The sequence below is a fragment of the Chrysemys picta genome, chromosome 2 (genome assembly GCF_011386835.1).
Source record: "Chrysemys picta bellii isolate R12L10 chromosome 2, ASM1138683v2, whole genome shotgun sequence".
Classification (NCBI taxonomy): domain Eukaryota; kingdom Metazoa; phylum Chordata; order Testudines; family Emydidae; genus Chrysemys; species Chrysemys picta.
This window is the reverse complement of record NC_088792.1, coordinates 114,723,711-114,747,274: the sequence shown is the minus strand read 5'-3', so window position 1 is coordinate 114,747,274 and position 23,564 is coordinate 114,723,711. Positions and strand designations below refer to the sequence as shown.

Here is a 23,564-nt window from a genome sequence, read left to right as displayed (position 1 = left end):
CAGTAAAAACAATTTAGTGAATTCCCAAAAGCTTCTTGTTAAATAAGAAATAGTGTTCCATTGTCTGTTTGGCTATGTTCAGGCAGTAAACTTTCCAGGCAATTTTACTTTTTACACCAGTCTATATTGCATTATCATGATGTCTTTTAATGGAAACCATTCTAAAATAGATTGCCTTTTACATTTCTTATTCAGCCTTTTCTTCTGGGCAGCTACATCTCAGGGAATAAAATACATGACTGTGAAGCCACTGTAGAAATAATTTAAGGATTTGAGCATGAGTAATCACTTTTTAGATCATTCATAGAAGAATCTGAAAGATATTGGTGAATTCAGTTCTGTAGAAGGCTTTCTGTCCTCGGCTGACATTTAAAACTAATCCTATGAGTGAATTTTTGTGTTGTCTCATTTTTATTTTTTTCATAAATATTTATATTATATAATTCAAGTGTGACTCTCTGCATAATTAGATGGCATTGTTATAACAATCAGATCTGATATAGTAGCCCACCTAAGTAGTGACATGCATCCGTTGGGAAAAAATAGTAATCCCCTCTCTCTCAAAAAAAAATCTTCCTATTGAGATGCACACCACGTTCAATGAAATTTGCAATCTCCTTTCACATTTGGGTAAGTGATTTCCTTTCTGCTGTGTTGTCTCCTACATGGTAGTAGGACACAGTTAAATGAAATGAAAAGTATTTTCAACTTCTGTTAGCAATTGCCACTGAAAAATATTGAGGTTTATTAAATGTTATCCAAATATTTACCCATATTTATTTCTGTCATCCCATATTCTGTTGGGTGGATCACATAAAAAGATGCATATTGGGTGAGTGCTACTCATTGGATTATGGAATGAAAGTTCTCCAGAAACTAGACTATATCTCCGCAGAAGGTCCACTAGGGAGGAGGTTACAGTGGCCACATTGCCATAGCCTCCTTTAGGCAGGAGATTAGGGAGTTTTAAGGAAACAAAACAGTTCCCAAAATAGGGTTGCCAATTTTGGTTGGTATTCCTGGAGGTTTCATCACATGACATAATCTTTAATTAAAGATTAATCTTTTAATTCCGGGATACTCCAAGACAATCCTGGAGAGCTGCCAACCATACCCTAAAAGGGGCATGAACCAGGCTACCAGGAGATGTCTTGATTCAGAACCTTCTCTGTATGAGCTCCTGCAAAGCTGTTGGAAGGAATCAAAGCTGCATTCCCTGGTGGAAAACTTTGGAGTGAAGGGAATTAGAACCAACAGTTCCATGTTAAAGTGAGTCTCCCAGAGACACAAAAGGTCTTTTTGACTCCAGCATGTGTAACGCATTATTCCTTGCATCAGCTGGTGCTTGTCTGGCCAAGTGTCACAAATCCATGAGATGACCATTTGTGCTAGATTTTGCATTAAATCAGAGATTTATCTGAAAGATACATAAAATTACATGAAGCCAGAGAGCTCCCTATTGACCACATATATGATGAGGCTTAACTGCATTTTTACTTGTATGCACATAGAATATATTGTGCTTATGGAATGTGCTCTTGGCATATCGGTTTCAGGTAGAAATATAGGTATAGGTGATGTGTAAAGCCTACATCTCTCAACTTTCTTCAACGCACTCTTCAATTTGTTATTTTCAAGCACATACCTGACATAAGTGTCCCCAATCCAGAAAGGCACTAAGCATCTGTGGGGCACTTGTAATACCTGGTGGCTGTTGTGATGATTTCAGATGTTCAGTGCCTGAGGATTTGGCCCAGTGTTTTGAAAAGTGGCTGTGTTCCTTCCTGATGTCCCAAGGATTTTGTGAGGAGCCTTCTGTGACCCGGGGTGCCTGGGGCAGCCCTCACTGGAAATGCCAAGGTCAGGGCAGGCTGTAAAAGGGAGAGCAGATACTTCCAAGACTGGTGGGTAACACTGAAGTTAAACTCCCCAACCAGTCACAAACTGTGCTTCTGATCCTCCACACTGATTATCAAGAAGCAAAAAAAGAAATCACACAGCCCCCTTTATTGCATTCCAGTTCAATGGCTCCAGTCAGCACATAGGTCCAGTTCAGTGAGAAGTTATTTAAAAAAAACTCTGCTCACATATACAAAATGTTCTTCTGACCCCAAAGTGTCAGCCACATTACCAGGTCAGTATAGATTTGGATCTTACCCAAAATACCACACTGCCAGCCAATCCTTTAGTGTCTAAAATTAAATGTTTATTATAAAGAAAAAAGGAAGAAGAAGAAGAAGGAGAGATGTAAAATGGTAAAACAGTCAAATACATACAAAGACTTCAAAGTCCATATATCAGGCTCCTTGCAGTATTGGTGAGTTTGCTGGCTTGAAAGTCCCTCTGGAAAACATCCACAACTTGGATGGGTCATTCAGTCCTTTGTTCAGAGCTTCATTTGTAGAAATGTTACCCCAGAGGTAAGAAGCCGGAATGAAGACAATTTTGGAAAAGATGCAACTGCCTTTTATAGTCTTTTTGCCATGCCGCTTGTGCTACCTTTGTCCCAAACACAAGCTGCCCAGCACATGGCTTGGAAGCCTTAGAGTTCTGTCCATAGGCATGTCCCTGCATGCCTTGCTGAGTCATAAGGTGTATCCCATGCCTTCTCTCAATGGGTCAATTGTATAGCTGACGGTCCTTAATGGGCCATCAAGCAGGCTAGGCAGTGCTGATCAGGGCCGGCACCAGGCAACCAAGCACATGCTTGGGGCGGCACCTGGTGCGGGGAGCGCGGTGCTGCATTCTGCGGTGGGGGGGCGGGTGCTCTGGCGGCGCTCGGCGGGAGGGGGCGGTCTCGGCGGCACGGCGCTCGGCGGGAGGGGGTGGTCCGGTGGCGCTCGGCGGGGGGGGTGGCGCGGGGCACGGCGCTGGGGGGGGTTCCGGCAGCGCTCGGCGGGGGGGCGGTGTGGGGCGTGGCGCTCGGGAAGGGGTTCCAGCGGCGCGGCGTGGCGCTCGGCGGGGGAGGGACTTGGGGGGCGGCGCTTTTTTTTGCTGCTTGGGGCAGCAAAAAAGTTAGAGCCGGCCCTGGTGCTGATGCCAAACTTTCTAGGGGTGTCACCCAGAAGCATAGTACAAGTTTTGTAATACAGACATACATACATATATCTATAACCCAAAATATAAAGATGATACAAACACATACATGAGATTATCACATCTGGCAAATTATAGCATTTTTGCAGATATCTTACATGGCATCTCTGGCATAACTCACTGCAATTTTACAATATTGGTATTCATAATATCCTAAAGTGCCCCCCCCCCCCGGCCGATTCCATATAGTGTCACAACTTTTATAGCTCCTCAAAGGCCTGCTCCTCTTGAAATCAATAGCAGAGCTTTCATTGACGTTAATGAGAGTAGGATTGAGCCCCAAATGAATAAGGAGATTTTGGATGCTCTCCATATACAGACAACAGTTCAGAAATGGAGCCTTTGGTATATTGTTGATCTATCCATAAAATAAACTGCTTTAATAGTATGTATATTCACTACACAAACCTGTTCTGTGGTGAAGGAGCAGTTCTGTGGAATTCAGAAGCAAACTTCTTTGGTTGACGGTGCACAAACATTACCAGGGACCTGACAGGAAAGGAGGCAAAACATCATTCCTCCCAATGCATTTCTTTTTTCATCTTAGCTTTCTTCTGGCACCTATTTCAGCTGAAAAATTTATAAATCTAATGAGGGTACTAGGCTGAGGAAAAAACTGCTCCCCTCCAGTCCTGGTCCCAGATAAGCTGTATGGTAATAATGTGATGACGGGATAAATATAGGCATGAATGAACAGTTTGAGGCCTTTTGTTCCCGTTTTTGATTTGCTTCCTGGTCTGTATCTGTGATGAAAATCTAAGACCATACACATACAAAAAAGACTTTGTGTAGATTTGTCTAAATTCTCTGTGTTGTCTTTTGTCTTCTAATTTTGGACTAATTCATTTGTCACTGGTGGACTTTTTTATTTTACCTTTTTTTTTCTTTATCTTTTTCTCCCTTTTTTTTTTTTAGGAAGCATTTTCTATGTCTGGCTTGTATGTCAGTTCTGGTCATGAATTTTCTGTAGAATACAAACCAATGCTTCAAGGCAAGAATAAATTCCTTCACAGGGACAGACTTGAAATGATAGCTTTCTGTGTGAAAAAATCTGTCTCTGGTATTTTGGATACATCAAATTTTATTTTCTCTATCACTCATCAGTAGCCATGTTTAACTGCAAATCGGATGTATTTATACTACTCTGGAGTGAGTGTGGTGAATAATTGTATTTGCTTCATTAATAAAACCCTCTTTTGACCATGTTCTTGGCCAATATGGGTGAATTAAACGGTCTTGTAATGAGCTTATGGTGTTCATTATCACCTTCAGAAGAATTATACATTACTTACTCTCAAGAGTCTAAAACACTTGTGGATGGTTTGATAAGTTTGCCATAATTTTTTATATAACAATGCCTATACATTGAAATAACTTCATAGAATAATTCAGAATTCTTTCTTGCAATACACTGTAGATAATGTGATTTATAAATTAAATATTAGGATGAACTTTGATTTTTTCCCCACTGATATCTCTTACTATAAGGTTGACTTTTTTTTTAACCCTTTTTTGAAATTGGAAATTTTAGTGATCTTTTTAAAGTGAAAATGAGGAAGTGTTTTGTTTTGTTTTAAATATTCTTTAAAAAATTGGAAAACTATCATTTTAGTTGCGGGGAAGAGGGCGGGGATTGTGTGTTTGGGCGTTTCAGTTTTAGTTTTCCATCTCCCCCTTCCCTACTCCTTGCTTTTCAGTGGCAACACGGAAAAGGGGAGGAAAAGAAAAATAAAGGGGGAGCGAGTGGAGAGGGAGAGGAAAAAATTCTAAAATGAAATATAAGACACCTAAATAGTGTGATAAAAATGTTCACATAAAAATTTAAAATAAACTAAAAAGTATTGCTTTTTGAAACCTGTGTGGAACAAAAGTGACTTAGTAATTTTTCCCAGTTTCTTGACCAGCTGTACCTAATTATGTTCAATCACAAGATTAAGCAGTAATTCTTCTGTGTGGCAAATCTAGCTAAGGTTCTTCTGTGGCCCCCATTACAGTAGTATCTGAGTGCCTCCCAATTTTAATGTCTTTGTCTTGACAACATCCCTGTGAGAGAGGGAAATACAGCTGCACTGGGAGAAGGGGATAAAATGGGTCCCAGATGGGGCCACCCCTGCATCCTCCTGGGCAAGGGTGACCCTCCTCCGCGACTCTGGGGAACTAAGATCCAGGTGATGTCCTTGGAGGAAAAGTGAAGAGCAGCCATCCAGAGCTCCAGCCAGTAGGACCAGGAGCAGTCAAAGCAGGGATCTAAATATTTCAGGCAAACCTGTCGAATTTTCTGCAACTTCCTCTGTCCTGTGCTGATAGGCTGTTTGCTCCAATCCTCCTCCTTCATCTCAGTCTCATCTGCCCCTCCTTCATTTTCCTCCCCTGCTGTGTTCCCCTCACCCACCCACCCTTCCCCTCCTTCTGCCCATTTAGGGCATCCCCTCCAGACTAAACCCATTTAAAAAAGAATTTTTGGAACTGATATGACGTTTGCCGCCATCAAATTGTTCACTCTGCTTGTGTGTTCTACTCTTTCCCCTGCCCTCTGTAAGCTCTTTGGGGCAGGAACCATCTACTACTCTGTGTTTGTTCAATGTCTGTCACAATGGGACCCATGCTTGATGGGCCCTGAGGTGCTATCATAATAAACATGATTAATAATAATGTCCCCATTTTACAGATTGGGAACTGAGGCACAGAGAGACTAAGTGACTTGTTCAAGGTCCCACAAGTCTGTGGCAAAGCAGAAAATTGAATGCAGGCTAGCACCTTAACCAGTGGACAAACTGTTTACTCCAAACTATGCCTATAATTCATGTGGTCCTATAGCAGCATTTGTGGTCTCATATTATTCTAATTTTGTGTTCCAAATAGACAGGAATTTACCCCCTCTTCTTGTGCCCATCACACTGAAACTTAAATGATTCCAAACCCATTTTCTTTTCTTCACTACTTTCACTAAACCCTTACTTCCAGTTTACTAAGGCCTTGTCTCCACTGGTGGCAGCATGTAGGGTACAGGTAGCTACACAGTGCAGTGAAAAGCAGGCTGTGTCCACACAGTGGTGTGCAGATACATGCAGCAGTGAAAGGCTCTATAAATGGGGGAGGCAGAGGGGAAATGCTCCAGCAGCAGGGAGCTGTGGAGCCTTTCCCCACTGCCTCTCCCCCTGCCAGACCCTTTCCCTGCTGCCAGATTCTTTCACTGTGGCAGAGAAAGACTCCAGCAGTGGCAAGGCAGCAGGACACTGTGCTACAAAATGTAGCAATGTAGACATGAGAGGCACTGCTTGAGCGAGTACAGAGCCATGTAGGGTCCTGGCATGTCTTTACTTTACTTACCTAAGCCGTGCCTCACTGTCCACACTGCTTGGGATGACCATACCTTCCGTTTGGTCAGGACAGTCCCCTTTTTAAGCCATGTCCTGGCTGTCCCAACTTTTTTGGCAAAATTGTGCATTTGTGATCAACTGTGATCATCAGCTGGCAAAAGCAAACTGTACAAATGAGCAGTTTTGCCAAAAACATGAAGCACGACCCCTAGTGGGGTGCAGAGGAAAGTGGTGGGGGACGAGCAGCAACACCAGCCCCATGCAGGAGGGAGGGCTCAGGAAAGTGGCTCGGCCCGGGCCAGCCTCACACGGGTGGATGGCAGGGGGTCTTGGGCTGGCCCCACATGCAGGGGGTAGAGGGAAGCCTCTGGCTAGTCCTGGTTGGGTGGCGGGGAGGACTCGGGCCAGTCCCACGGGTGGGCAGGTGGAAGAGGGGCTTGAGTCAGCCCCATGGGCGGGCAGGTGGCAGAGGGGCTCCAGCTGGCCCCGGGCGAGTGGGCGGGTGGCAGGGTGGGGGCTCGTGCCAGCCTCACGCATGGGAGAGAAAGGAGGGCCTTGGGCCAGCCCCGCGGGCAGGAAGCAGGGAAGGCTGGGAGGGGAGAGCTCATGCTGGGCCTCAGGCCCCCCTGTGCAATGTCCCATTTTCCTTTTGGGAAAATGTGGTCCCCTTAACACTGCTATATATACCTGTGCTAACAGGGTGTGCAGCGTAGGTACTCTACAGTTGCCGTAAGTGTAGACATAGCCTAAGCAGCAGAATATTTTTCATTAAGAGCTTGATCCTGCAGCGACCAGATCAGGTATTTATAACCATGAAGAACCCTGAATGGTGATTGGAAGATGTGGTGATATGTCGAGCATGACCCATAGTATGGAGCAGTAGTGCATTATTCAGTACAAAATGTCTTCTGCAAGCCTGTTTACAATACTCAGTATTAGGGTGAGCTTTCTGAGCCTTGACTCAATAGTACCTGGAGAATTGCTAGATGGTCAGATAAGATCTATTTATTTATGTTCCTATTTTGTTTTTAATATAAAATAACATGTTCTGGTGCTGTTGATCTAATGGATGAAGGCTATGGATGGAGGTTATCTAGGGTTTTAGAACTTAAGCTGTGGTTTTTCATTATTGTATCACATGTCAATTCAGGACCCTGGTATGTGATATCAGGAGAAAAGAACACGTTTAACTATGATAGATCCTACTTGTAAGCATGAATCAGAACACAAAATGTGCCTACTTGGGCATGTGTGCCTATGCATCTGTCCCTATACCCACCTGCCCCTTGACTTTGTGCAAAGATGTGATGCACTACTCATAATGATATATTGATGTTTCTGGCCAAATTTGATGTATAAAAATAAAAGAGAAGGTTAGTTCATAAACACAGAAGATTATGCCTGATTACATGAAAAAATTCATAGACACGATTTAAAAAAAAATCCCTTAGCCAGATCATGTTTTTCCCCATATAATAGGAGTGCATGGGTGTGTTCCTGTAATCCACACATGCCAAGTTTTGTGCAGCTCTGTATGACATATATGCAAATTATTTTATTTTTATTTCATTTTCATTTATTATTTTCAAATAATTTACATATAAATATAGTGTCATCTTAACAAATATTTAGTGGCTTTGCACTGGTGAAGCATATCAGCATATTTCACCACCAGCTGGGGATGTCAGAATTGAGGTGAGCATTCCAACCTTAATACAGCAAGTCTCTTGTGTGTGTGGATTATGCTACAGACTTTAATTTCACGTTTCCATGTTTACATATTGTCCCTTTCCCTGTATAGATTATCTTTAGACTTTGAACCCAGTACCTTCAGAGCAAAGACCACTGCCACTTGAGCTTGAGGAGTAATTGTTGGCAGTTGTATAAGTTGTTATATTTTCATTGACCAGTCCCTAGATGGAGACATGATACAAACCCTTTGCAAGTAGGTTATACAATCATTTGTGAGAGAGTAGTGGCATGTTAGATAACAGGTTCCGGGGCTCTATTCTTTTCTTTGGGAGCAGAGTGTGGTCACATGTTTAAAGCAGCAGTTACAGACTGGGTAGTAAAGTACACATATTCCATCTGAAAAGCCTATGTGAGTGAATGGATGACTTGGCTCAGTTATACTACAGATGTGGATTGTATTCCCAGCTCTGCCTTAAGTGGCATCATGAAATCTCTGTTACCTTATTTATGAAATGAGAGAAATAACAGTTTACTGCCTCTTAAGGTAAAGATTTGAGACCTTGGTCTGTCATAAGGGTTGTGCAGTGTGTAGAAATATTAACAACAGTCAGGAGGTAATACTAGAACCTATTGTCCCCTGGCTCCTAGCTTGGTGCAACTTCTCCCAGGGCAAAGGGTATCTGTGTATCTCTTTCCTGGCCTACTCACCCCCCAGATGCCTGGTAGACATGAACGAGTTGCCAATGCAAGTGTCATGCAAGATGCTTGACATTTGGCAGTCAGGTCATGAAAGCCTATGGAATTCCTTGTGTGAAAGGAGGACTTGAATAAGGATTGTGGGATAAGTTCCTATAATAGTGTCTTTTGGAGCTCCCCTTCTAAATTGAGAATGTGTGAAATTACTATAAAATCAAATTGAGAACTAGACATTTTTTAATTTTTAATTTTTGAAATATAGGGCTTGGTTTACATGTGACCTTTAGCCTAGGAACTTACTTCCCTGTTGTGCTCTTTTTCTTATAACCTCAGATAAGGGATATTGAAATATTTTCTATTTATATAAGATTTTTATAAAGTTATAGCTATAAATCCATAATTAAAAGGGAAATGAAAAAATATGCATAAATCAAATTCCATTAAAATGTTAAACAATGTTCTGCATTTTCAATTAATTATTAATGTTAATAATTAAAAAGGAAAACACAAAGAAAAACATGTTACCGTGTGGATACATTTTTCCTTGACTGCTGTATGATCTGTTTCCTTACCAAACACACTTGGGGACTTAATCTTGACAGGCTGGTGAAACAGAGTTAATATATATGAAAAATAAGAGAAGTCTTTGGTTAGAGAATGTATCGGTTTTTGGCATTCATAAGAGTATGCATCTCATTGGAATCTTATATGTGCACTTTAGTCATCCTTTAGCAGATGTCAAGGTTCTAATTCCAATGCATATTGGGTACGATAGCAAGGATTACCTTATTTCATTTCTTACATTTTTAATTTCTGAACTAACTGGATCCAGCTGTTCCAGCTCTTAATGAAATGCAGAGATTTTATGCTAAATCCAGAAGGGCTAAATTAAAGCAAAATAAAATTTGCATATTGTGTAAAACTCCACTTGTTCAGCAGCTCCAGATTATATGGTGCTAATCACAAACACTAGATATAGTAAATCCTCTTGAAGTCACCCTGGGGTTAAGTCAACTGCTTTATGCTCTTCGACATATACCCATGAAATATGTAATCAAGTCTGTTTGACTTCCTTTTCTAATTACTGTGTATATATTTTAAACAGATGCCTTTCCAGCTGATGTGTGCCTTATGAGACCTTTTTCTCACTATTAATCAGAAAACCGCTCTATATGTGAAAGGCAAGTGCCAATTAAAAGAAACTAATATTAGTTTCACTGTTCAGAAACTGAGTTTGCAAATAAGACGAATGCCAGATAATCTATAGATGTAAATAAAATATAAGGATCACTGGAATGGTATCCATTGGGGGTACAATTATTTTATAGTGTACTGTGCTGTTTTAGAATATCATAAAAATAAAAACTTGTTCGACATGCTGATTTTTGGTAAGATGGGAAATATTAAGTAAATAATATTCTCTGTTGGAAATAGGAATGGTTAACAAATATGCCATATTCTAGAAAGGACTGTTGTGTCTCTCCAAAAGCCAGAGTTTAATTTTTTTCAAGAATGAATATTTTATTTATTTTACTGTCAAGAATTCTAACATATAATTTCAGCCTTTTGTGTTCTTAAGTAGCATAGTGGGGTCTATGACTAGGTGCTATGATAATACATATAATAATAATAATAATTCATAAGATATATTTTGCAAGATATTAGGAGGGCAAAGGAATATTTAATGAGCTAGGAGTCATTAGACATGAAATAAATAACAACTGATTGTTACTGAGTTAGCTACTTTAAAATAAAAGTCTTCAGAAATAATCTGTAAATTTATTTTTTCCTAACTTTAAAGTGAAAAGATGCAAATTGACCCATGGCTCCTACTGAAGTTTATAACTGCTTATATTAACGACAACATGTTTAGCAGAGACATCTGCTGGTTGTCTTTAAAAAATGAACCAGCAATCCCATGTTTAAATATTACGACTCTATTTCTCTCACTTCTACAAGGAAGATCTTTTAAAAAGAAAACTAAAAGGGTTTTGAGTCTTTACATGAATATCCAAAGCATTAATACTATTACTTCAGAGGAAACATTATAGGTATAATCAAATAAAATAATTACCAAAGGTAAAATAATTTTCTTGTTGCATTGCTGAGGTCACTTCCTGTTGAATCTGAACATAATTGGAGATGTATATATGAGTGGAAAAAAACAAACAAACAAAAAAAAGGCGGGAGAGAAATTCCCCAATTGAAGACATCAGTACCGATACTAAAATGATACATACAGTAGCCAAACTAAGTCTCCATTGTCTTTAATGTGGTGAATAAGAAGAGTCAGCACACCACACACACTAACTGATTTAATGTCCAGTACTTACCCCATTCTTCGAGTTTGCCGTTCTTGTTCAATAGAATAACAAAAAATAATTATCAGCCTAAGCTTTCTCCTTAGCTTGGTTTGTTTGGTTCTCTCAATAAGGCCCTACTTTTCCTCTTATATCTCAGAGATCTTGTCTATGCTGTTTTGCTGTCACTCGTGCACCTCCACCTGTTGCAGCACTGGTGGGAGTACTGCTGCCAGCAGAGGTTAAAACACTAGGGGCTGATCTACATTGTAGTTCCCACCAGTACTCCCACCTGTGGATCTGTGGCAAGGATAACAATGCTAGGAAATTAAATGGAAGTCTAATGTGTACAGTCAACCCTCTTTTATCTTAGTGACCTCGACCCCCTATCCCAGTCTGGTCTGGCTTTCTGCAGAAGCCAGCATGGATCAGCAGAATCGTCCTGTCTCTCCCTGCAGTAGGCTAAACCCTGATGTTCTCTTAACAGGTGTCCACTTATACCAGAACTGAATTTGGCATTAGGTCTACTTAAACCATGAAAGGAAGTAAAGAGATTAAGTATTTTTATGAATTTTAAACCTTTTTTTAAAAAAATGGTATGATAACTCTGCTTTTCAGTTTACCCTCTGCAATTTTAATTAGATTACTATTCCAAGAGACTGAAAATGAGCTCATGATTGTGTTCTCCATGCATATCTTCTTTATTGTTGATTTCAATTTGTAAAATATATTAAATAATACCTATCATTTAAAGTCTGGATTTAAAATACTAATAGAGTCATAATAACAGACATGAGATTTTTCTGTTACAAACCTATAGTGGCAGTGGTTTGTTTTTAAAGTAATTGTATTTATTTTAGTAAAATGTTCCTGTTCTCTGAGATAAATATTCAGTGAGCCACTTTTGATGCAGAATATAGGCTACATTCTTCAGTGTGCCAGAACTCTGGATGGTGTGATACTTTTTTGCCACCAAAGCCTGGGGGTAATTTCCAGCCCTTTGCCCAAATTAGTGGAGCTTCAGAGCTGCTCTTAATTATGCCAGCTTCCAATGGCCCCTTAAGTGCCATTGTGCAGGTGGACATTGCTAGAGCACAAAGTGTTAGGACAGTTCTTTGCCATTTGGGGATGTCTTCATGTCAGGGGTATCCTCAGTTACCCTTTGGGGACAGCTCGAAGTCTCCTCTGCGTACCCAGAATGATACAAAAGGGACTTTGATGGGCCTAGTGTCTCACCCTGTGTTTTTTTCCCTTCAATTCATCAGTTGTACATTTTCATTACATCCTATATTTATTTTGGTGACATTGGTGTATTAAACTAAAACAACTTTACTTGTTTTGTGGAGGACCTAACCAAGAATTATAGTCTACTGAACTAACTTTAATACAAAGCCCTTATGATTTATTGAATTTAACTGGGTTGCTGCTAATACTGATTGTTTCATTGTGCTGTCTCGAATTGGGAGTGAAATTTCAATCAATACTATTATTTTGACTCAATTATTAGTTTCAGTATTTTTTCACTGTATTAACTGAAATTCCTTGATGCTCAAATTCTTGTTTGGTTTGTATTTTAAAACATAAATTTGAGAAGCAGATGGAACCTTTACTGTCTTTTCTACTGCATGCTATGGCTCATAAGATTTTAAGATAATCATAAAAATCTATATATTTTGTAACCATTAGGCCAATGCCAATGATATCCTCAAATGGATATCCTATCAAATGGAGCTGAGCTTGGAAAAAGTACAGCAACACAAATCTTGAAAATTCTTCGGTAAGATACTATTGAATAAAGGCTACTTTGATATAGTTAGAGGAGGTAGATATGTAAGAGACTTCTTAGATTGTCCAGTCTGTCCCAAGGACTGAATAAAGTAACTTTAATAATAGATCTGGCATAATCAGATCTCTGGCTACAATGTAGAGTATTACTAATAGCAGAAGCAATAAGGATTTAAGGACACCAGGTCTTTACTTACAAATTTTGCTGACATACTATATTGGTGTGGAGTGATTTTTACACTATGGTTATGCTGGCAGAAGCCCTGGTGTAGGTACAGTTACACCAGCAAAAAGTATTTTTGTGTTATACCTTATTTTGCTTGCTGAACTGGAATATGCTGTACCGGCAGAAGCACTTTTGCCAGTGTAAGTTGGGTCTACAGTAGGAGGGTTTTGATGGTATAGCTATATTGGCAAAACTTCTACGTGTAGACAAGCCTTTAGCTTGTGAGGAGGAAGAGAAATGACATTCAAATGTGAGGACCTGATTTTTCTGATGACTTGCATCATGTGTAGTCATTTACCCCAGTGCAAAATGAGTGTGTAATGATACTATTCTGATCTGGCAGCATTTTATACCCACTTTCCACTTACGTAAATGAATGCCTGCAGTGCAGGGCAACAGATAATCAAGCCCTGGTGTTAGATCTCAGCTGGTGACACCAGTTCCACTGACACCAGTGGAGGATTTGCCCCCTGAAGGCTGCCACCAAAGAAGACAAGGTGAGGGAGGTAATAACTTTTATTGGACAAGCTTCTGTTGGTCACAGAGACAAGATTTGAGCTTACACAGAGTTCTTCTTAAGGTCTGGGAATTGTACTCATAATGTCACTGCTAAATATAAGGTAGAACAGATTGTTTAGCATAAGTAGTAAACACATGGGACCTTTCATGTTGAAGTGGCCCATTAACACCTCTCCAGTCACAGGTGGGAAAGAGCAGGGGCTGGTAAAATGGTTTACAGATTGTTTGTAATAAGCCATAAATCCAGGGTCTCTGTTCAGTCCGTGTTTTTTTAGTATCTAGAAAAGTTATGAATTTAAATTCCCAGGCTCATCTTTTGAAGGTGCTGTACAGGTTTCATTTGAGGATGATGACTAAGAAGTCGGATATAGTGTTTGCTTGTGAAAAATGTTCACCCACAGGTGATATGGTGTTTTTGTCTTTTATCATTTTTCTTTGTGAATTCATTTGAGAGCATAGTGATTGTCTGGTTTCACACACATAGCTTTTATTGGAGCATTAACTGCACTGGATGAGGTACACCACAAGTTATGATAGGCATGTGTAGGACCCATGGATCTTGAATAGTGTCTTGATCATCATGGTGGTGGAGATATGTCTACAGGCTTTGCATCATTGTTCTAGTATGGTCTGGTGCTGCTTTGAGTTGGCATGTCCAGGTTTGTGGGGAGCTTGCTTGATTATGAGCTTGGAGCATTTGAAGGCCGGAAGAGGGGCTTCATAAAAGCTTTCTTTTAGGATGAGATCCCCATTGAGCATGGGTTGTAATTGTTTGATGATACCCCATTTGGATTCCAGTGCCAGGTGGCAATTAGAGGTGGGCTGTCAGAGGTGGATTTATTTCTAGATTGAAGTAGGTTCTCATGAGGTATTGGGGTGGCCTGTTCTATGATCTTTTTCTATAAGGATGCAGGGACTAAAACCTATGTCTGCAAAGCCTGGGATGGCTGATAGTCCCATAGTGCCACAAAGAGGCCAGACAGAGCCACACCCAGGGAACACTGGAGAATAGGCACTGCACGAAGTACCCCCTGAGGACCCAGAATGGCAGAACCCTGCAGTCCTCTGATTGGCCAACCACCCTATTTGACCCTGGAAGTTGTCTGAGCAACAACACAGACTTTAGGCTTGCTGTGACTGCAGACCTCACCTCATCTCCTGATCTCTGGCCTCTGACCCCAGGCTAACTCTGACCCTCATTCTTGCCTCCTGACTCCAGCCTGTTAACTACCTCTGATCTCCAGTCTCCAACCCCAACCTGACTTTGACCCCAACTCTTGCTTATTGAACCTGGGTCTAGCAATTCATCCAATCCCTGCTCACTGACCACCATTCCTGATGTGTGGACTTCAGTCCAGCTGTGACTACTAGCCCAAACTGCCTATGCCCTGGTCCCTTACAACTTCCCTGGTGGAGTGTCCTTGTCTGCTGAAGGTGGTTTTAAGTGTATTAAATTATATATCCCGGACTTTCTCCTTGGAGTATATTCTGTCGTATCTGAGTGCCTGGTGCAACAGATTTCTTGGGGTGTTTAGGGTCATTACTGAATCTGTGAAGGTAGGTGTGGTGATCTGTGGGTTTCTGGTATATAGTTGTCTGTAGGGTACCATTGTTGAAGCTGATCATGGTATCCAGGTAGTTGATGCTAGTGTGGGAGTGTTCTAGAGCGTGTTTAATACCTAGGGGGTGGTTTTTGACGTTGTGTTGGAAATCTATGAGGGAGTTTAGATTGTCTGTCTGTCTGTCTGTCTAGGGGATGAAAGTATCATTGATGTATCTCAGGAATATCATTAGTTTTGTGGTGCATTTGTCCAGAAATTCTTCTTGAAGGTGGCCCATGAAGATACTGGCATATTGGGGAGCTATCCTAGTACCCCGGCTGCTCCCAAGGTTTGGACAAAATGTTTGTTGTTGACAGTAATATTGTTATGATGAGGATAAAACAGATGAGTTTGGTGAGGATATCTGAGGGCAGTCCATTATCTTTAAATGTTTGAGGCAGACAGCGATGCCATCATTGTGAGGGATGTTGGTGTATAGGGAGATGACATTCATGGTGGCAAGGAGAGTGTTTTGAGAGAGGCTGTTAATGTTGCAGAGTTTGTAGAGGAAGTCAGTTGTGTCCTGGAGGAAGCTGTCCCTTTGTGTGCTGAGTGGTTTGAGGATAGTTTCTGTGAGTCCCAATATTGCTTCAATAAGAGTGCCATTGCCAGATATGATGGGACTGTGTGGGTTCAGTTGTTTCTGTATCTTAGGAAGCATGTAGAAAGTCCCTGGGATGGGTTTGTGGGGGATGAGGTTGTAGAGTTTCTCTAGGAGTTGTTTGGGTAAATGGGTAAATTATGGTGTGGAAGAAGATGCAATTTATAGGCATAGTTGTGAAACATTGTTAAAACATTAAGAACCAAATTCTCTGGTGCCATAACTCCATGGACATCAACAGAACTATGCCAGCAGAGAATTTAGTCCTGGACATCAACATGCCAGCAGGGAGACTGCATTATCGAGCTTTCTGTTCTGTTTCTTTTCCTGATGACACCCAAGCTTAAGCAGCATGCTATTGCCGATATAATGTTTCTACTGAAGCTAGAGATGAAATGTTAGATATTTGCACATCTTCCATTCATTAGGAAGTTTAATCAAAAAGAGATCAAAGACTACATATGGAATGAAGTTTTTAGATGACTTAGGAAATGACTAGATTGGTTGGTTGCTTACAGAGAGGTATTTTTTTTAAGGTTGCTCTTAGGTTTGGGATGGCTTTTGTTTTGCTCTTTTTGTTTTGAGGTTAGGGTTTGATTATTTTTTCCAATATGTATTCAAAGGTCACACTAATGATAGGCTTCCCTTCTTGCAAGCAGATGTTAACCACGAAGTGCTATTGCATTTGTTTTTTTTAATGTAGGAGCATAAGTTATGTTGAGTGATCATATGATTAAGAAGGAACTATGAATGTTCTATTTAATGGTCATAATATTCTGTCTTTTAAAATGTTCTGTTGGGGGTATGAACAACACCAGAACTGAGAGAAATCCCAGTACTGCTTTAACAAGGGCTTTGCGAGGATCTGTTCTTGGTTTTTTTTTAACCCGCTTTTGATTTTCCCCATTAATTGCAATATATTTTGTGTTAAACTTGGAGCATTTTTGCTGGTTGAGGCACTACAGAAATATTGTAATTGTTCTCAGATAAAACATGATTATGTAATCATCTGTCACAGAACACATGGGGTCAATTAGATTCTTTTTCTTACTTCTTGGTACTTCATTGTGTGGGTTGTGGGAGGATTTGTTCTTTTTCTTGTTGTGTTGAGAAAATATGTTGCCTCATATTAAACAAATGGGGCCTGAGTCTGATCTCACTTAGGGTGCCTCTACACTGCAAACAAAACATACTGCAGGAGTGAGTCTCCGAGCCCAGGTCAATTCAGTCAATCTTGTGAGGCTCACACAGTGTAGAATAGATGCTACCGCCCAGACTGAAGCAAGGGTTGCCAACTTTCTATTTGCAGAAAACTGAACACCCTTGCCATGCCCCTGCTGCACCCCTTCTCCAGGGCCCCGTCCCCCACTCACTCCATCCCTCCTTCCTCCGTTGCTTGCTCTCTCCCACCCTTGGTCACTCACTCATTTTCACCGGGCTGGGGCAGGGATTGGGGTGCAGGAAGGGGTGAGGGCTCCGGCTGGGGGGGCGGGCAGGCTCTGGGGTGGGGCCAGGTATGATGTTATCTGATTAAAATATGACCATGTAGATCATTGTTGCTAGCACTGTTATATAATTGCAAGAAATCTTGTATAAATTATGTCAAGTAAGGTGTCTATGGAAATGTTATGATTTGCTGGATATGATTATGCTATTTGTATGCATGTATCATTTTTGTATTTGAAGTTAGGAGCATTGGCTCTACACCAGTATTTCAAATATGTTGGCTCCTGCGGCAATGCCCACAAGGTATTTACCTGCACATCTTGGGACTATTCAAGTTAAGTGGCCCATCAAAAGAACACTTAACTCACAATGGAAGATGCCCATCTACACTGAATGGACTTTCCTGTGAAAGTTCCATCTGAAGTATATGTAATGGCTTCTACTGTGACTAAGCAAAATCAGGCAGGGACATGTGACTCGCCCATGTGACTCCAAACACCATCTTGCTCCCTGTAATTTTCCATTAGCTGTGCTGAGAGCTTTGTTTGAAACAATGGGTTTCTTTCCACATGTCAGAAGCTATAAAAGGCCCTGGAAACATCCCCATTTTGTCTCTTCCCTGCTCAAACCTCTTTCTTCTTTCCTGCTCAGATCTCTGAACTATGAACTTATACTAATGGGTGCATTCTAATCGAGGGATTGAGGACCTTCCAATGATTTGGAAGCAGCCAGAGACTTGACTTAAGCCAGCAGTTTGTTCCATCACTGCCCCAAGCCTGAACCAAGAACTTTGCAATTATTGTATGTATTTGATTCCTTTAACCAGTTTTAACTCTAACCTTTCTTTCTTTTTATAAATAAACCATTAGATACTTAAGGATTGGCAACAGTATGATTACTGGGTAAGATCTGAATTATATATTGACCTGGGTGTGTGGCTGGTCCTTTGGGATCAGAAGAACCTTTTGTGTGATGAAACTGGTTTTAAATAGCCACTCATCTTTCAGTCTAGTGTTTTTGGTGGTGATACAAGGACTGGAATGTCTAAGGAAACTGCTGTTCTGTCTTCTTGTTAGCCAATGTGGTGAAACAGAAGTTTACTTTTGTTGCTGGTTTGGTATATCTTATGGGAGAATAACCATCAGTTTTGGGGTGTGTCTACCCTATTTCTCAGCAGTTTGTCCTGAATTTGGTATTCTCAGTTGTGACCCATGGATGCATGGGGACACCAGGGATGAAGGGTTTCGGGTGGAGGAGGGGGTGAGGGTTCCAGCTTGGGGTGCGGGCTCTAGGGTGAGGCCGGAGATGAGGGCTTTGGGGTTTGGCAGTGGGTCCTGGCCAATGGGAGCTGTTGAGCTGTTGCTGGGGGCAGGGGTAGCTCACAGAGCCCTGTGGCTGTCCCGCCATCTAGGAGCCAGATGGAGATGCCAGCAGCTTCCCGGGAGCCACTCAGAGCTGGGTAGGGAGCCTACCTGTGCCACCAACTGGACTTTTAACGGCCTGGTCAATAGTGCTGTCCAGAGCCACCAAGGTCCCTTTTTGACCGGGCGTTCCAGTCGAAAACCAGTTGCCTGGCAACCTTAGCAGGAGCCCAGGCTCTGAAATCCCAAGAAGGGGATGGGTTTCAGAGTTTGGGGTTCAGCCTGAGCAAGAACATCTACACTGAAATTTTTAGTCCAGCAGCACAAGCCCAAGTCCGTTGACCAAGACTCTGGGACTCATTCCCATGGGTTGTGTTTTTATTATTTGTTTGTTTTTTCAATGTGTGCAGATGTACCCTAAGTTTACAGCAGTGGTGTCAGTGAGATGAGAATCAAGCCCAACTTCTCTGTGTGTATCTTTTTCCCCAGATTCAAACAAGCTAAAAAACTGGGACACTAAGTGGCTGGATTAACTCAAGCAATACAACAGCGGGCATGGGAATACTCATTCACACAATAAAAAAAAAAGGGGGGGGTGGGGATTCCCAGAAATGGAAAAATAAATTTTGGAACAAAATATGGATCTAGAATAGAACCAGAGTGATATCTGTAATTAATGAGATCAAACCAATTACAAAGGATAATTATAATACAAAAATTCAAAACAGCAAATTTCTGGGAAAGCGGGGTAAAATTAAGTGGGATATAGTGATGGAGAGAAAAAGAAAAGTGAAAATATTTTAAGAGCTAAGAGAGGCGCTCAACCTTTCCAGAATACTTTGCCCCTTTCAGGAGTCTGATTTGTCTTGCCTACCCCAAGATTCACCTCACTTAAAAACCACTTGCTTTCAAAATCAGACATAAAAATACAGAAGTGTCACAGCACATTATTACTGAAAAATTGCTTACATTCTCATTTTTACCATATAATAAAATAAATCAACTAGAATGTAAATATTGTACTTACATTTCAGTCTATAGTATATAGAGTGGTATAAAAAAAAGTAATCTGTAGGAAATTTTAGTTTGTACTGACTTCGCTAGTGCTTTTTATGTAGCCTGTTGTATAATTAGACAAATATCTAGATGAGTTGATGTACCCCCTGAAAGACCTCTATATACCTCCAGGGTACATGTACCCCTAGTTGAGAATCCGACTGTAAACCTGTTGTATCCTACTAGCAATAAATACACTGAGAAACACAAAACATAGACCAAAGTGAATAAAAAGTTTAAAAAATAATAATGTAATTCAGGGTGTGAAACAGGACATAACTGTAGTATAATATGTTAGGTGCAGAGGACATGAACTTTACATAGAGTTATCATTGAGAATCATACAGAAAATATTAGTGCCTTTCTATACATCAGTTACCGTTATCTGACATACTGTATGCGGTAATAGCGCTCCCCCCCACCCCCACCCCCAAATGTGCAGAATCAAAGGAAGTTGAGAGATGAGCAACAAGAAAGATTACAGGCATAAAAAAAGCTCTTTCATGAAGAGAGATTGAAAAACATTGATTGTTCACAGTGATGAATAAGAGAGTACATGATAAATATATGTATACAAAATAATGACTAGAGACAGTAGATCAGGAGCTTCTGTTCTCTCTGTCTCATAACACAAGAAGGGACATTCAATTAAACTGATAAAAGGAAATGGTATTGCATATAATACATAATTAGACTGTGAAAATCATTGCCACAGGATGTCATTGAGACCAAAAACATATCATGATTCAAAAAGGGATTGGATGTTTATATGAGTAACAAAAACAACCAGAGTTGTTTATAGTAAATTTTTTTAAAAGTAGTTTTTGGAAGGGGTATAAGTCCTCATGCATTGAGGTTAAAAGTGATGTCTGTTAGAATCTAGGAAGAGACTCATTTGGAGAACATGTTCAATATCTGCCTACTGTGGAGTTCCTTGAACCTACTCTGAGCACCTGGAACTGGCCATTGGCAGAGACAGGATACAAAGCTAGATGGACCACACGTCTGATTCACTATGGCAATTCCTCAGTTCCTGTGCATAATGAAGTACTGTAGAGGAGCTGACTCATCCCTGCAGCGCCTCCTGCTGGTGACTTTTGGGAATTAGCTCAATCCAGCCTCCGGAGCACCCTCTGCAGGCTGGTGATCCGCCTGTCCTCTGGCCCCTGTGTCCGTCCCAGACCCCGGTGCCCTTTTATCTGGGGTGCTGCCCCCTGGCAGTACACCCCTCAGTACTAGGGTCTCCCCTTCCCAGGGAACCCCCACCCACTATCCCTATCTCGCCTCAGAATAAGGCCACTGCCAGTCACCAACTAGTCCCCGCTCCCTGGGGCAGACTGCAGTACAGGTCACTCATCACAGGCAAGGTTGGGTTTGGACCTGCTGCCTTGGCCTACCTATGGGCTGCCCTCTGCAACTCCCAGTACCCCTTGGCCTCCTACTAGGCTGCAGCCTGGGGCTATCCAGGCTGGAGCTCCCCAGCTCCTCAGCCTTTCCCCAGCCCTGCTCCACCCAGGTACCCTGTGTCTAGCTCGCTGCAGCCAGGCCCTTCTCTCCCTGAACGCAGAGAGAGACTGCTGAGCTCTTGGCTCCCAGCCTTCTTATACAGGCCAGCTGGGGCCTGACTGGGGCATGGCCCAGCTATGGCTACTTCCCCAATCAGCCCAGCTTTTAGAGCTGCAGCCCTCTGCCAGGGCTGTTTTAAGCCCTTCCAGGCAGGAGTAACCACCTCGCTACAAGTACCAAGGGCAAAACGTATTGGGCTGGATTTATCATTTGTCCTGTGGGTGCAACTGAGAGGAGAATGCAGAGGAACTGGTTATGGCATCCTGATTTTGGAGCCAGTCCCATGCTTTGGCGCACTTTAGAGTATTCTAGTGGCTGTTGTGAATTAATTAAAGGCAGTCTCTACTAAAACATATAGAAATAGCTATATAGAGTCAGTAGTCTCATGCACCAGAGTCAATGTTATCATACTTTTACTAATTTGATAATGTAATAGGGATAATGTTATCCAATGGATACTGCACTGGATTTGGAGTCAGGAGACCAGGGTTATGTTCCTGGATCAGCCATTAACATATGTGACCTTGGGCAAATCACTGAACTTCTCTATGCCACGCTTTCCTCATTGGAAAAAAGAATGATACATCTTTGTAAAGTGCTTTGAAACCTATAGATGAGAAGAGTTATGTGAGCTTAAATTTATTATTGTGGCAATTTGCGTTATCTAGCCTATTAAAACCAACCTTAAGAAGGTAGTGCACAATCAGTAGCTTGTCATCTTTTTATATTTGCTAGAGGGAATTTTTAAGAGTTCTCTATTTATCAAAAAGTAGAATGGTTATTTAGATTTAAAACGTCTTTTGAGAAGCACAAAGCTTATTTCAAGTGATTGCTGTACACAAAAAACTCCGATTGGATTCCTACTATTGCCAGTTGGAATGGCCTTTACTATTCTCAGAAGCAAGTTTATAAATCATCACAAGGGGAAAATCTGTTCAAAAATAGGGAAAGAAACTGTAAGGACAATCCAATTGTTCCTCTACCACTTGATTCAATAAGTGCAAGAACATTTAAATGGATTTGGAGGTTGCAAGGTCCTATCATAGTGGTTAATGTACCATATGTGCAAAGATCAATGAAGTGGCCTTGAGCTAGTCAACATGCACTATTGACCTGGGTAGTTGAGCTTCAGAGTACATCTAATTGTTAAACAAAACAATGAAGCTCAAGCTAGAGGCTATCTTGTCTTCCATGTGATAAATTCAGAGACATTGAGTTGTGTTATTTTAGAGGGAGTTCTTTAGTGGAAAAATAAAAGTTAAATTGGTAGCCATAGTTCCATTAATCAAACACAGAACTTTACATTGTGAAACCCTCTATCTGTTATCACAATCTATCATCTACATATGAGTGGTAGACATTACAGTGATGTAAAATCTAGAAGGAATTCCTAAATTTGTCAAAAGAGCTCATCTAACTCTGTGAGCCAAATCAGCTGGAAGGAGAAATTTAATCAGAAAAATATGAATGATAACTGGGAATCATTTAAGAACCCCTTATTACATGCCCCAAAATCCACAATCCCACAACCGAGGAAGAAGGCTGAGCTGGTTAAAAAAGCAACCTGAGTTAGCAGACAAGTGATGGCACCTGTTTAAAAAAAAAAAAGAGAGAGAGAGAGAATAGATAGCAAAGATAGCAAATGGAAGAAAGGGGAAGTTGATAGTAATGAATAAGGATACAATTCTGTCACACAGGTCACAGATTCCATAACTTTGGCGAGGAGGGATAGCTCTGTGGTTTGAGCATTGGCCTGCTAAACCCAGAGTTGTGAGCTCTAATCCTTGAGGGGGCCACTTAGGGATCTGGGGCAAAATCAGTACTTGGTCCTGTTAATGAAAGCAGGGGGCTGGACCTGATGACCTTACAGAGTTCCTTTCAGTTCTATGAAATAGGTATCTCTCCATATACTTTATTTATTTATTTTTATTTATAACTTTCTGGGACCTCTGTGACTTCTTCTGCATCAGAGCTGGAGTGGCTGTCAGCCCTGGGGCTGCTGAACAGCGGCTTCTGGAACTGCTGGCCAGCAACCAGCCCCAGGGCCACCAGGGCAGCAGCCGGCCCCAGGGCAGCAGCCTCCAGAACAGCTGGGTCATCAGTCAGCCCCAGGCCATCAGAACAGCTGACTTCAGCGGCTAGTGCTCTGTGGCCCTGGGGCTGGCCACCAGTTGGCTGTTCCGGCAGCCCTGGGCCTGACTGCGTCCCGGCAACTGTCTAAGCAGGCTGGGAAACACTTCCCTGGCAGCAGCCACTGGAAAAACTGAGCAGCAGTCAGCCCCAGGACTGCTGAAAGCTG

General features: G+C 41.4%; 1 protein-coding gene across 8 annotated transcripts in view; it reads left to right on the top strand.

Moving 5' to 3' along the window:
- MOCOS (molybdenum cofactor sulfurase) overlaps positions 1-23,564 on the top strand; it is a 375,701-nt gene that overhangs the window by 225,004 nt on the left and 127,133 nt on the right. The gene's annotated exons all lie outside the window — the stretch shown is intronic.